A 15,874-nucleotide genomic window follows, 5' to 3' on the forward strand; every position below is an offset into this window, starting at 1 on the left:
CTCACAAATCTGGATTCAGTCGCTGCAATTCATACCTATTTAACTGTAAAAAAATACTGACTATGATGAATGATGTAATTTTGAACATTCAAAAGTTGGCACTTATGCAGTTTAGCAGGTACGGAAAAAATTTTTCATTTTTTTTCAAAATTTGATCGATTATAGTCAAATTTGATACGCTGATTACGAATACGATATTGATTTTCGCCCCAGTCAATTATTTACATAAAAAAAATTGTTTTAAATTTTTTAAAAAATTTTTTATTTTTCAATATTTTGTCGATATAGTGAATTCTGATGCGCTGATTTCGAATATAACATCCATTTTCATTTTCCCTTGACCGTCGGCGATATCTTCTGCCCGATAAGCGCGGCGCTGCCGATGACGCAACATTGCGTAATACACTAACTAATCAGTATTTTCAAATCATAGGCGGCCGCTGCCGCGGCCGCATTCCAAAAAAAAACTCCCAACCTAATCTCAAGTGGGCTACGCTACAGATCACTTTATTTATGAAAATACAAAGTACAATCACCAACAAACTTTACATATTCACCCACAAAGCTCTCCAAGCCAGATACATTTGGAATGAAAAATTTTTTCCGTACCTGCTAAACTGCATAAGTGCCCAAAAGTTTTCAAATGTGCAGGTTACTGACGTTAGAATACAATTACTACGCAATTTTTGATCAGGAAGAAGTTACGATGATTGCAACTTAAATACCGAAGCCATTTGTTATGAGAATACCCCATTACTATAAATAATCCACATAGATGCACTGAAAGAAACTTTACTGGGTAAAGTAATGCATCAGAATACTATAGGCACAAGCAATGAAATTTCTGTAGATTTACTATACACTTTACTTTTCTTGAGCATTATAAGATTACTAACGGAAGTTACTTACCGTACATTACCTGGAACATAAACTATCCTTTCTCCTCTGCAAACATCTGCTTTTGCAGCGCGTATTATCAATTTTTTTTCCGTGATTGAAAAGCATTAACGCACACAAATCCCAAAACCCGCCATTATACACACACACCCACAAGGCATTAGCATGTCATGTTCAAAGAATATCCGCGTTTCGAAAACTACCAGCGATATTGGCTAGCGTAAGAGACGACGTCATGTCATGATGTGACGTCATGATTCCTCGGGGCCCGCGAGCACCACCACCTAGAGACAAGGCCGCGGCGCGAAATTCATAGCAGGTCGTGACGTCACTCCAAGCAGGCCACCATGTTGTGTTTCGAAGCGTTTGTTTATCTACACGTTTGTTGGATCGAGTGCTATATTCGTGCTTAAAACTAGCGATTACAGTGTTTGCTTGTAGTGAAGCTACTGTGAACATGGTTTAGAAGTGCTGTGTGCCAAGGTGTCGTGGGAATTACGGAACTCGACCGAAAGTAATGTTGTTTTCCTTTCCGAAAGATGCGAATCTGCGTTGGAAATGTCTTTCAGCGATTCATCGGGACAATTTCCAACCACTGAGCACACGAAGGTATGTAAAAAGTATATACCTAGTACAATTGTTATTTTTTCTGGTGGAATATCTTGCATTTTGGATACATTAGACTAAAATTGTGAGCAAAAGTTCGCAGTAAGTAGGCCTAGTATTCGTTATCAAGTGGCTTTATTTTGATTTTGAAAACGAAATATAAATTTGTGGCTCGTGTTACTTTTTATTCGTGTTTAAATTTCTCTGCAGTTCGTATTTTGTTACGCATTACCGAAACGTTTTATTCTCTATTTGTGAGTGGGTGTTGTTTTTCACTCTCGCATTAGTTAGCATGAGTGCTAACGAATGTTGAAACTGCTGTTTTCATGTTTAAAAAGCGATCTCTCTGTATGAAGCATATCTGTGTTATTTTTCGATGTGTCAAACAATGGAACAAATTAATCTAGAAATAGGTTAAATTTATTATTGACGTTTTTAGCTTGACACATTGTCTCATTCCAACTGCTGCAAATGTCTGCTGAAGGTTTGTAGATTTTCACTGTTGACTTATGCTCAAAATCTGCCATATTTTTACAGGAAAGAAAATTTACATTACAATAACAACGCATAATTGTTTTTGTGAGGTGAGTTAAAAGTGATTGTTTGCTTGGGGAATGTACTCAGCTTTCCTGAGGGAGCTCTATAAACAGCTACACAATATTTATTTAGGATACTGAAGGCAGAGGAATTTAATATTATACACTGTATTAGTGCAGAATTTTCCAAGTGAGTGTAAATAATAGTTGTCTGGTCCAGAAAGAATGTACTTTATCACAGTGCATTTTTCACAAATGTACCTTGTTTTATCATGTATATCGCAATATTATTTACATCCCGCACTCGTACGTTTTCACTGGCTATTGATAAGTCTTATGCAATTATATTACCGGTAAAAAAGAATTACAAACTATAGTTTCTGCTATATCGCGACTGATAAAGTTACTTATTTTAACCATTCGGCAAAGTACTCTCCTCTTTGCGTGGTATCATTTGCCAAGATCTCGTTTCGTTATCTCCAGCAGTTTACGAGATATGACAGGCGTTATGAATATTTCATTCCCGCGCGTTGCGATCGGAAGTGAAGTTGCTGCAGATGCTCAATTTTTTCGAGATTGGAAGCAGATATTGATCCAAAGTTTTACGAAAATTTCAAAACCTCATCTGTATTTCATACTCAGCAATAGAATGTGTAATATGCATCAAACACAAATTCATAGCGACCTCTATTTTTGATGGCAACGTTCTCAAATTTGATACTCATCTGTGAAATACCACAATAGTTATGACCATTATGGAAATGATTGCCACTTCATCATGAAGCTGCCATATAAAGCTAAAAGTATTTCAGAAATTAATTATTTTTTACGGAATAGGTTCTGTAAAACCGTTTGACAAAGATTTGCAGGCCGTGCGTCTCGATTCTTTAAGCGCAGCGCCAAGCCAACCCTGGCCCGCTTTGAGTGACGTCACAAGAGCGCGCCGCGGCCTTCTCTTTAGGTGGTGGTGCCGCGAGACGCTTCTATATTTGATCACATCTTTGATCAAATCTTTGACAAAGAAATTTGCTCCTACAGTGACGTCACTGCGCCAGCCAATCACAGCCGATTTAGCTTCGGGCCCAACCTCCCTTTTAAATAACCTTGTGTCCAGGGCTGTCGTCAACATTACGTTTTGGCTGAGTCATTTACTAAAACAGGCGAATTTTAAAAGTATTGGTTGTGTAATGTGTATTGTTATACAGTAATGGAATGGTACTTCGCAGTAGATTATGAGAATCCAATAATAAAGTTTATACAATGCACAAAATTGGGGACTAGTGCAGCAGGGGATACAACCCGTCGGCTTTGAACAATGACATCACAAGTCGCCAGAGAGCATGTATTACAGAGATGAAAGAGCTGAGGAGAATGTTGAGAAACAAAGGAATGCGAGAGAGATAAACATTGACCTTGTCAAAAGCATAAGTGTTTTTTGACTTAAAAAAAAAATCTCACGAGATAGAATAAACTGATCCTACTTTATTAAGCAATATCTTGTCAAAAGCCGAGAAGCGATTGTTCTTAATGTTCTAGCTCCCTTCAGTACGTAATAAGTGTTTTTTGACTTTTTTTAAAAAAAATCTCACAAGATAGAATAAACTGATCCTACTTTATTAAGCAATATCTTGTCAAAAGCCGAGAAGCGATTCTTCTTAGTGTTCTAGCTCCCATCAGTACGTAATAAGAGTTTTTTGGCTTTTTTTTTTTTTTTAAATCTCACGAGATAGAATAAACTGATCCTACTCCATTAAGCAATCAGTAAAGAAACGATTTTTTGACTTTAAAAAAAAATCTCACGAGATAGAATAAACTGATCCTACTTTATTAAGCAGCTCCCTTCAGTACCTAATAAGTGTTTTTTGGCTTTTTTTAAAAAAAATCTCACGAGATAGAATAAACTGATCCTACTTTATTAAGCAATATCTTGTCAAAAGCCGAGAAGCGATTCTTCTTAGTTTTGTAGCTCCCTTCAGCACGTAATAAGAGTTTTTTTACTTTTTTTAAAAAAAAATCTCACGAGATAGAATAAACTGATCCTATTTCATTAATCAATCAGTAAAATGATGCACCCAATATCAAGCGATCGCTTTTAGATTTATATTCAATTATTTTAACGATAGTGCTTATTAGAACACAGAACTGCTTTATTATCTATGCCTCGAAGTGAAGACATTACGATCTATGACTAAGGAATGACGTCATTGTTCAAAGCCGACGGGTTGTATCCCCTGCTGCACTAGACCCCAAAATTGGCATGGGAACAATTATTTTATGTCTTCGTATTGTCGTACAAGCTCATCAAATCAACTACATTATTTGAATTTTCACATTTAGTGAGTGACTAATTGTCATAAGCGGTAATTTGTAGTGTTGGTCGTGCTGCTAGGGGAGGGGGAGGAAGAATTCTGACGTTTCTGAGTATCGGCTGTAAGCAACCTAAGGAGGGCTGGTACTGTACATGTGGTGGGGAAAGTGAGGGGGCGTTACCGAAGCTTCGGGGTATGAGTCAGAACAGTACACGAAGTTTCTGCGTTGAGACAACCGCATCGTCAATTTATCTTATTTAATGTAAGTTATCATTGTGTAAATTGCTACTAGTATAAAAGAGCGATAATTATTATTATCGGACAATGGTTATGCCCCCATGTCCCTTAACCAGTAGACATGACATGGTTAACCAAATGACACTTTCTGGAATTTTTTATTATTTATGTTTGTACTGATCGCAAATAGTTTTTTGACAGGAAGGCTTAGAGTGTTAACAACTAACGACAGTGTGTTGAATCTGAGTAGTCTGCATGCACAAAGAAAGGTAGGCATCCGCATTGTGCGTACTAATGAATGAGCAGGTTACTTCAATTATGAGAAAATTCGAACCAAATTTTGTTATAGAGTGTGACTCTGGATATCACAAGCAACAAATCCGCAACAATCACAGATATTGTCTTGTCAGATTTACGGTCTTAAGTTAGTCACTAAAACATGGCCTTGTCATAATTTTCGAGAGAAATTTGTTTCAGGCTGTGATATACATGACAGTCGTGTAAGCTCTATTTTCAAACGTAACTATTTAAATTTTTTTCAAGCTGTGTAGAAAGTTCGCGTAATTCTGCATTTACCACATTTGTAAGAAGTTATAGCTATGATTTAATGCTGTCAGATGTTCATATCAAAATGTGTATGCTTTGTTCCCAAATGGCACCATTAAATATTTGTTTTTCTAATTTCAAATGTTGGCTAGTTTGTTCAGATTTGTTGTGCTGCTGTAGCTCTCCCTACTTCACTGTTGTGATTTTATGGTAATGTAATGTGAAACAATATGTGAGGCTACAGTTACATTTAAGGTATGAAACCTAATATATTGAGCTGAAGAGCAGGGTGTACTGCATGTGTTCATCTGATGTGCTTGTTTCATATTGCAGTGGTTCACTGTGTTATTACTTGTGATTGGTACTGAAAGTAATTATCTTTATAGTTAAGTAATGTGAACACTCTTTAAGCCGTGTGATCTGCATTTTCACTACATCTCTATGTGCTTGCCACTATCATGTTACATTAGTTCTCATATTTTGGACTGTTGTTTTTATCTTAAGCATTTAAATGTGTAGTGTATCTCTAACTCAGAAATAACAACAAATAACTAAAAGTGGACTGCATTAAAAATTCATTTTGTTCTGTTTGTGATACTTCATTCTTTATTTATAAGTGTTTAAGACCTTGTGATAAAGTAACATTATGTCATATCATCCTATGGTGTCTCTGCAGACTGAACATTCTCCATAGAATATTGAAGAATAACCATGTTCGAAATCAGGAGTCTGTTTGTCTCTTTATTGTTGAAAACTTTGATAGAACTCGCCTGAAACAGGGAACATGTTAATTTTGATTTATTCTTGGCTTAATGTCTCATGATATGTGAAATTTAATCATTGTGTAACGTGATTTTTGCTGTTTGTGAAGGTTGAAGTGCACTTATGGTGTATGCAGTTCTTCCTCTGCGTGCTGCTAATGGCAGTTTGTTTCTCACGGTCATAGCCAGTCAGGTGATAGTGTTGATAGTAAAGAGTAGCCAGAGAGAATAGCTGAATCTATTGGCTTGTTTTGGTAGAAAATACTAATTGATAACTTTAGTTTTTGGCATGAATAGTAAGAGTTGATAATTGATCTGGCTATTATGGGTTAAAGGTTACTTGTTTTCATGTGTGTTTTGTTTATTGTATGTTTTTCAGAATATGGCAGGTTTTCTTGGGATATTGTTTCGTATTCTGATGTTATCGTTCAGTTGTGAAATGGCATTGCTGACAGATGTGACTGGGGGGAAAGCTGGCAGTTGTACACACATGCTAAAGACATTTATCAAATACTATTTTATCACTGGTTTCACCATGTAGCTTAATCATCCCAATCATTATTTGTTGCTTTCACCTCCCATCATTCACTGTGCAAACAGTTACCAACTGCAGCACACAAGATTAAAGCTGCCAGCACCATTAAGTGCACTTTTATCAAGACATATCATAACTTTCATGCTTTTCTTCAGTGCCAACAAAGTACTAGAGGCATCCTGTGGCAATACTTTGAGATATTACCAGTGTTTTTTACTTTTACTTTTCACTGATGGATCGATAATTTTTTGAACACATGTTACATAAAACAGATTCAGAAACATGGTCTCATTGCCATTATGTTGGCTTTTGAAGATACATGTTTTTGAGCACATGTTTGTCTATCAAGAAGTACAGAATTTTAGAGATAATATAAGAAATGGTCTCGTAATTATTGTACTGAAGAAAACATTGTAAAAAAATATTGTAAACATCATTTCCTTTTCTTCCATTCCCTTGTAGTAATTGAATCATCACCAGAATGTTTTGAATTCAACTGTAAGAATAAAAGCTGGAGAACCAAACTAAAATTTTAATTCGTTTCTTCAGCTATCCACGTTGAAGATAAAGTTGGGATTCATATGTCTCCAATAAAATGTACTTTCATCAATTGCAAGAGTTAGAAATGCACAAAGATGTGACTGTCTAAGCACAAAATTTCCTGTATGTTAAATGGAAAAGTACACAAGGAATCTGTTACTGGAGGCAACAGTACTTGGGAATTTAGTGTTACTTTTTTGTATGAGATTGATAACTTCTGGACACAATTCCACTGTATAACATGCAAGAATAACATCCATCTCACTCAGGTGAAAGTTAACTACACTTCATGTACTCTCATCTTTTGTAAGCAAGCATGTTGGCTCCGTAGTAAAGATGCTGTACTTGCATTTAGAAGGAATAAGTTTCTAATACCTTTCAGGCCATTCAGGTTTGGTTTTTCTGTTGTTCCTATTACTCACTCAGTCAAGCCCATGTGATTCCCCTGAAATAGTCATGGTCAGTTTCCTGCCTCATGCTTGTCCTCTTCCAGTTTATTGTCTCTGTCTCTCTCTCTCTCTCTCTCTCTCTCTCTCTCTCTCTCTCTCTCTCTCTCTCTCTCTCTCTCTGGAAAAAAAAAACTTACTTTGTGTTTCTGTAGACCGATTCTGTTACCTTAATCAACATTCCATTGCATGCAACACCTACTGGGCACCATGTTTTACCTTACCATTTTCCTACCTTTGGCTACACCTGTACTCAGCAAGTTACTCTGTGGTATGTGACTAAGGGTATATGGTGTACCAGTCATCCCCCCGCCTCTTCCACCACCCCTATTCCTAACTGTGCTGCTGCTACGTTCACAGGTGCGAGTCCTGTCTCTGACATGGATGTGTGTGATGTCCTCGGGTTAGTTAGGTTTAACTAGTTCTAGGTCTAGGGGGACTGATTACCTCAGATGTTAAGTCCCATAGTGCTTAGAGACATTTTGAACATTCCATTGTTAGGAGAATGAATGTTAGCATTTCTCTGTACAGACCCAAATTTCTTGTGATTTTTGCTATTATGGCTGTTATGAGAGATCTATGTGTAAGGAAATAAGTTTTTCTTGGCTTGTAGCGGAATGTGGGCTCTCAGAATTTGTGGTGATAAGTTTCCGTGATGTAAAACACCTTTCTTGTAGTGTCTCCAGTGCAGTTTGCAGTTTTTGTATTCTCTATTGTTGCCTAAGCAAACCTGTGATGAAGGAACCAGTTCTTTTTTCACTCTCCATTAAACAAACTATGTGATGATAAAAACTGAACGAGAGTTCTGCACTCAACCTTGCACTTGCAGATGTCTATTTTTTCCTCGCAGTTGCATGAGTACATGTAGTTGCATGAGCACAAGTGTAATTGATGCCATTTACATTAACTCGCATCCGTAGCTCTTACTTGCACCCAATTTTCGGAATCTCCCAGTTTAGTTACAGCTGTCACTATTAGCACCATCCCTTAAATTTCCCCCCACATATCTCTAGTAATTGATTATATACAAACTTTACTGAAAAAACTGATTTTAAAAAGCAGAATGAGGAGCTTTTCTTTCTTGAAATGGGCTCACCCTTAAATGTGGATTATAAATGTGAAGTGAGATTATTTTCAGAAGCAAAACTGGTACAGAAGTTCAGTGGAAAAAAAAAAAAAAAAAAAAAACCACCACCACCACTTGATGTTGATATTTTAGTCTGATGCTGGATGATCATTTATCTACTTTTTTTTTTTATTAACTTCATGTTCTGTGGATCCATGTTGAGAGTGTATTACTCAGACATAGAATGTGTCACGTTACAAATTTTACATGAGTAAGTGCATATATTACTTTACAGCCAGATGTCTACAGCAATAATTACCTGAATAATCAAATATTAATGACCCTGCATTATGTTAATAACAATTACAAACTTTTACTGAATTGCACACTAACTTATCACACAACAATATGGGTGTTGTGATATGCAATACTATATTGGCAGCAAGCAGTTCATTACGTAGTCATATGTACAAGTGCTCTCATATTACAGTAATGGTACTCACATATTTTAAGGTGCAGTGTGTAGGTCATTTGTGATACCTCATAACTTACGAACTATTACCGGCAACATATCCCATATCATTCCTTCTTATCTGTGAAGTGTTAAATGATACTGGAAATTCCTTTTTGCCTTAGGACTTTTGTAAAAGATAATGTTTTAGCCTTTTTAAAATTTCTGCAGGGGACCACCACCAAATATGACACAAGCTTGTAGGGAATTGTGTATCTTGATGTTAGAGTAATTTTTTCCTTTGTGTACTGAGCAGAGACGTTTTTATCTGTATACATCCTGTTTTTGTGTAACATCAAGGCAGTCATGCCACTGACGCACCATGTTCAAGGTACCTGTTTCATGAAAGACTGTGTCCTGCTGCGTGAACAAGTCCATAACTGCCTGCTGCACATCCCCGTCCAACAGGAATTGTCAACGCTTTTTCAAGGGGCTGCAGGCATGATAATCACATGGGAAGAGATAAAGACTATAGGTCAGATGGTCAAGCATCTCCCACTTGAGTTGGCCTAATTCTATCTTACTACATTTTTGATATGGGAGTGTGCATTATCAAGAAGAAGCAGCACCCTTTGTCACAGTTTTGCCAGATGTTTCACATTAATTGTACATATTAATTTCTCCAGTGTCGCGCAGCACCATTCCCCGGTGATGTAGACACCACGTTCCTTGAAATGAATAAGCCCTGGTAATCAAAGAACAGACTGAACATCACCTTTCGAACAGATGGCTGCCTCTTGAACCTCTTGGGATGAGGGGACAATGGATGACACCACTCCATCATCGGCACTTGCAAGCCATTACCCAGTGGTGGCACCAGCTTTAGTCTCGTGCAACAATACACTCTAGAAACTTTTTGCCCTCAATATTGAAATGCATCAGATGCTTCAGGTAGTCAGCCATTCAGCTTTATGTGCTGCCCAGGGTATCCATTGACTGCAGATCTTATGGTGGCCTAACTTCTGCTGGATAATGTGTTGCAAACTACCAAAGCCAATATTGAGAGCCTTTTAGAGTGTACAAATGGTTATGCACTGGTCCGCTCAATTGCACTATTGACAGAGTGCTTGTTGTTGCCCACAATGGATGAGGCTGGCCACCAGATCAGAAAGCAATTTGTGTTTACTGGTGACCAGCACAGAACTTATCACATCATTTGACAGACATGCTGCCTCATAAAGTTTTTCATTCTCTCATGGATGTGTCCTGTGTTTGTCTTTTGGCAGCTAAGAAAAGAATAATGGTACATTGGTCTGGTTTGGACATATTTGCTAATAACGTTGCCATAATTCATGTTATATAAAATGTAAAAGTCGGCCAACCGGTTGCACACAATTAAAAGGAAACGCACACTTTAACCACTTTCTAAGGCTAAATCTGATGGAGATAGTCTTAGAACTATTGAAACCTGGTTAACGTGTTTTTATTTTTATTTATTTTATTATTTTTTTAATTGTGTGCAACTGATTGGCTGGCTGTTACATTTTTTATAATTGCATACATGGCTGCTGAGTTCACAGCCACAAAATGTTTAAAATGGTTCATGTTTCTGCATTTACTGCACACACATCGGAAAGACAAGAATGATACACTAATCCATTGCCTACATGATACTGCTTATATACCTGCACTGGAGTCAAGCTATGTGGTATATATGCTGCAGCATCACTCAACACTCTTAAACAGAAACTTTTTGATTGCCACTTACGGATAAATACAACTTAACTAACAAAAATAGCCCCCCCCCCTTTCCACAATTTAATCATACTCTTGCACAAAAAGGAACAAAACTATCCAGCCCTTGTGAATTAAAGGTGCTAGCACACAAATAAAGTTTAAAAAAAAATGGTGTTTGCTTGACAAATCCTTCTACTCCATAGGTGGATTTGTAAATACATAATGTGTGTGCTGTCGAGTTAAAGGTATTAAATTTTGATGTAGCTCAAGTTGTTTTTAAAAAAAGCCATTTATGTAAATGACCAGCTTGTAGCCATGTTTTCACAGAGGAAATGTATCTTATTTTTGAACCTGCTGACACTAACCACATCATAGTGAGTTACTGTGAATGTAAATTGCGAAACATACAAAAACTAAAGTAAACAAACAGTAAAATTTTCGAAACTTCCTGGCCGATTAAAACTGTGTGTCGAACCAAGATTCGAACTCGGGACTTTGTTAAGTTTGGAAGCATAGGAGACGAGGTACTAGCAGAATTGAAGCTGTGAGGACAGGTCGTGAGTCGTGCTTGGGTAGCTCAGTTGGTAGAGCACTTGCCCGCGAAAGGCAAAGGTTCCGAGTTAGTCTCGGTCCAGCACACAGTTTTAATCTGCGAGGAAGTTTCATATCGGCACATACTCCTCTGCAGAGTGAAAATCTCATTCTGGAGTAAAATTTTCTGCCACACAAGTTTCTCAAAGACTTAGACTTACACATTAAAAATAAGATTGGTTGAATTCAGTCTCCAGCCGACATTGTACCAATACAATCATATCAGACTTCTCCGAAGGATTCTGCAATATACTTTGTATGAAGCATTTTTTAAATAAAATTTCGGGACTATGGTAGCTAAGTTATGTGCCAGTTTTAATTACTTCTAGCAGAGCACTACCAGAGCTGTGGGCCTTATTGTTTCATAAATCTATAATGCTGTAGTCACCAACTCTACAAAAAAAGGATATACTCTTGGATCATTTGCATGAGGGTAATCTAAACTATTTCCAGAATGAATTTCCACTGTACAGGGGAATGTACACTGAATTGAAATGTCCTGTCAGATTAAAGCGGGACTCGAACCTGGGACCTTTGTAGAGCACTTGTCCATGAAAACCAAACAGAGCTGTGCAAGCATGACTCAACTTGGCCTCACAGTTTTACTTTCGCTAGTACCTTTCTTTTTAAAACATGTAAAATGTAGACATGTATATGGGAGAATCATGAAAAAAAGAATAGAGATGGCGGCTATATATCTGAAGAACAGAATGATTTTAGACAGGGCACTCATATATTAATGGAGTATTCACATTACAGAATCTAATAAAGAAGAAATCCATTGCCCACAAGAAATTGCTTCCCAGAGGGAGGCAGATCCACTAAGTCTTCATGGATTTGCAGAAGGCATGTGATATAGTGCCACAAAACAATCTGTAGACAAGCATGATGAATAGTGGTCTGTCAACTATTTACATCAAAGCAGTTAAACAGTACTATGCGAACTGCGTAAATGTTGTCAAAGTGAGAAATTCAGCGTCATTAGAGTTTCGTGATACACTATTTAAAATCTATGTGAAGGATGCATTTAAAGCATGGAGAAACATGTGGAGGCAGTGGGAGTCACTGTGGGTGATGAAATCTTGTACACACTTCACTTCAATGATGACCAGGTCATCATTGCAGGAGACCAGATTGATGCTGAGAACATGCTTCGGAAGTTAAAAGAGGAATATGAAAGATGGGGCACTATAATAAGCATGACAGAAACCAAAGATCAGAAAGTTGACGACAGTACTGTAGAACATCTGGATGGTGAAGCTAATAAGATCAGGGGGTGTAAGTAATTTAAGTACCTGGGGGTTATGATGTCATCAAACAGGAAAAGTGAAGATGACGTAAATAATGAAATAGGTCTGGGCAGGAGGGCCATACAAAAATTGAACTCTGTCCTGTGGAATAACAAAAAGTAATGAACAGATGATATCATTCAGCTGTTGAAAACATCGCTATGTACAGAGCAGAAATGTCTGTAATAAACAACATTCAGAGAAACAAGTTGCTTGTATTAAACATTGACTCTGGAGGTGAAGTTGTGGCATCTCTAGCTGGACTGTGTACCAAATTCATTATAAGAGAGGCTGTGGGTGTCAGTAAATCAATAATAGACACCATAGAGATGAAACTCCTAAAATGGTTTGGAAGTCTAGAAAGGATGGTCGATTGCGTATTACAGTGTGGCAGTTGACCTCAGCAGAAAGAAGAAAGTGTGGAGCTGGAGTCTTGAAGTCTGGGATGTCATTGATGCCGAAGGACTACAAGGAGGAGACCAGCACAGTTGGAAGAAGTGGAAGATGGGAAGCAAGAAGTGGTGCCAGTTGTAGATTACTCACAAGATTATGATGATGATAAGAAAATTTAGACATGTCATGTGACAAGGATTTTAAGTGCAATTGATGAATTTCAGAAATGGTTTTAGGATTTAAAGAGTTTTACAAGTCATACGTAATTTCTGCAATGGCAGGGTTGTAGATGGAGATTTTCACAGCAGGTGAAAACCTTCCACTGGTTTAACGATGTGACCCATAGTTGTCTCGTACAGGTGTAATAAGGTGGGGCTGGGTTTTAATAGTGTGAATGACAGTTTTCTTGTAAAGTAATTGGGAAGATAAAAAGTCTACTCACCAAGCAGTAGCAGGAGAACACACACATAAAAAAGGTTTTAAGTATGCAAGCTTTCAGGGCCAGTGGCGCCTTCTTCCAGCAGAAGTTTTGAAGAGTAAGGAAGAGGGGCAAAGGAAAAGAACTGGAGAAGTTTAGGAAAAGGGACAGAGTTCAGAAAAGTCATCCAAAACCCTGGTCGGGAGATTACCGGATGGGATGAGAAGGAAAGACTGTAACATTGATGTCCCAGTAAAGAAATCTCGTGCAGCTTGTTTTGTATTATCACAAAATTGGGGTGAGAGTTTCATGTATATGGTATGCAAGTTAGCATTGCAATCAGTAAAACAAAGGCATAATTGATTGGATTTTAGAAAAGCTGAGTAGTTGCAAACAAACAAGTGCTAGTTGTTTTTTGGTGCATTTACTCCAAAAGACATGGTTTTGGGCTCTGCCAATCATCAGATTTCCTGGTGTAAACAATGTAACAAATAATTTTTTATATATTATCTTTCTTAAAAAAAGCTGTGATGTGTTTTAATGTGCCTATGTGCAGGCGCACAAATGTACATTTGGTTATTATTGGTTATTGTTTATATTTTTAGTAAACATATTGTCATTTGCACAGCCGCATGCAGTAGTATGGTGCCGTCTTGCACCGCATGGTTTACCTAGAAAGTTAGAGTGCAATGAAGTAACAGTTTTTCATAGTTCTTTACAAGACCGACATTCCCAGTCTCCAAGTTTAAATTAGTTGTAACACCTTTTGGTTCATGAATGTACGAGTAAGAAACAAGCTGTTAAGTTATTTTTGCTGTGAAATGTTATGTATTGGTTCTGACATTTAGTTAAATTTTGCACTTTCTTGTTATCATTAGGTGTTTTATAAAGAAAAGTATAATTAATTATTTGTTATATTGTTCACATGAGGAAATCTGATGATGGGCAGAGCCTGAAACATGTCATTTGGAATAAATGCACCAAAAAACAACTAGCACCTGTTTGTTTGCAACTAACTGGCTTTTCTAAAATCCAGTCACTTATATTAATAACAATGGTCACATACCTCTACTGGTAGTTTCAGGCCTACATCAAAAAAACAAAGGTATTTTTTGTTGCAGTGAGATCTTTTCACAAAATTTCAGTCACCAACTTTCTCTTCAGAATGCAAAAATATTTTGATAACTCTCTCATACATACTAAGAAATGACCATTGTAATAAGAAAAATCAAAGGTTGCACGGAAATATTTAGGTGTTTAATTTTACCATGTGCTGTTTGAGATTGGAACAGGAGAGAAATACTTTAAAAGTGGTTTTATGAACCCTCTGCCAGGCAATTAAGTGTGAATTGCAGAATAGTCATATAAAGTCAGAATGGAGTTGAGACAAAATTGTAGTGATGAATTTCTGGAAAAATACCAGGGAGTGCTCTCTGAACTGAAAGCAGTCATTTTGAATAGGAGGAGTAGGTAAAAGGCAGTATGGCTTCCCATTAAAAGTTAAATCTATCGAATAGATTGAAGTTTAACTCATTCTTGCAAATTTATTGAGAGCATGATGGCTTCCCTAGTAAGGTTTATTTTATGTTATGTGCTCCAGCAGTGAGGGAAAAAATCTGTGAGGGTGATAGGTGGAATAAACCAGCAATCCAGTGGCTGAAAGCTACAGTGGAAGAAACAGGAAGTGGAAGGGCTGGTTAGAAGATCTGGCAATAGTAGAGGTAAGCGGATTAATAGGTAGTTTGTTCAAATTTATTTTACAATGTTGCTTTACAAATGGAAAGAAAACTGTCTCAGTATCAGATGTGGTATAGGCATTACAGTGTAGGATAATACTGTAAAGAGACAGAATGGGGTTCAGAAGTGTATATGCCAGGGCGGTGTATTTTTGTAGAGCTTCCACAATTTTCCAGTAATAACGGAGTCTGATCCAGTTTGTCATGGACTAGAAACTGTTGTAACTGGAAAATTTGGAAGCCTTGTGAACGCTACAGCTGGAACTCAGCATTTGTTCAGTAAAGTCACTAAGTCAAATACTATAGGCTGTGAAGGATTTCAGGAAAACTGTTTGAGATTGAGTCATGGCTAAGAGAAGAGGTAAGTACAGGTAGGAGGAACAAGAGTTCTAGCCAAAGTGTGGGAGGGTATACAGGATGCACACAAAGATAGATAGTAGAGAAAGGTAGGGAATAAATGTTATGGTAGGTGTGAGATTTGGGAATTACAAATGGAGAGAAGGGTGTGGAGGTATAACATCAACAGGTATAGTAACTATTATTATTGTCATAATTACAACAAAAACATTTCGTAATAATTAAATGGATCAAATGCATGATTTTTAGTGGAGCACAAAAACATTTAAGTAAAGAAAACCAGAGCGGAAGAGTACTATGATATCTCCATTCCCTGTTACATGCCAGTGAAGAAAAGTAATCTATAAATAGCACATACACCATAATGCATGATAGTTCCACATCTACATACATTCTCTGCAAGCCACCATATGGTGCGTGACA

General features: G+C 37.2%; 1 protein-coding gene across 1 annotated transcript in view; it reads left to right on the plus strand.

Moving 5' to 3' along the window:
* The first annotated feature begins 4,241 nt into the window (after window positions 1-4,241).
* Window positions 4,242-15,874, plus strand: part of LOC126162504 (dynein regulatory complex subunit 6-like) — a 58,290-nt gene continuing 46,657 nt past the window's right edge. The window contains exon 1 of the mRNA XM_049919051.1: window positions 4,242-4,610. The gene's annotated coding sequence lies outside the window, so the exon portion shown is untranslated. The remainder of the gene's footprint in view (window positions 4,611-15,874) is intronic.

This window comes from Schistocerca cancellata, chromosome 2 (genome assembly GCF_023864275.1).
Source record: "Schistocerca cancellata isolate TAMUIC-IGC-003103 chromosome 2, iqSchCanc2.1, whole genome shotgun sequence".
NCBI classification, from domain to species: Eukaryota; Metazoa; Arthropoda; class Insecta; order Orthoptera; family Acrididae; genus Schistocerca; species Schistocerca cancellata.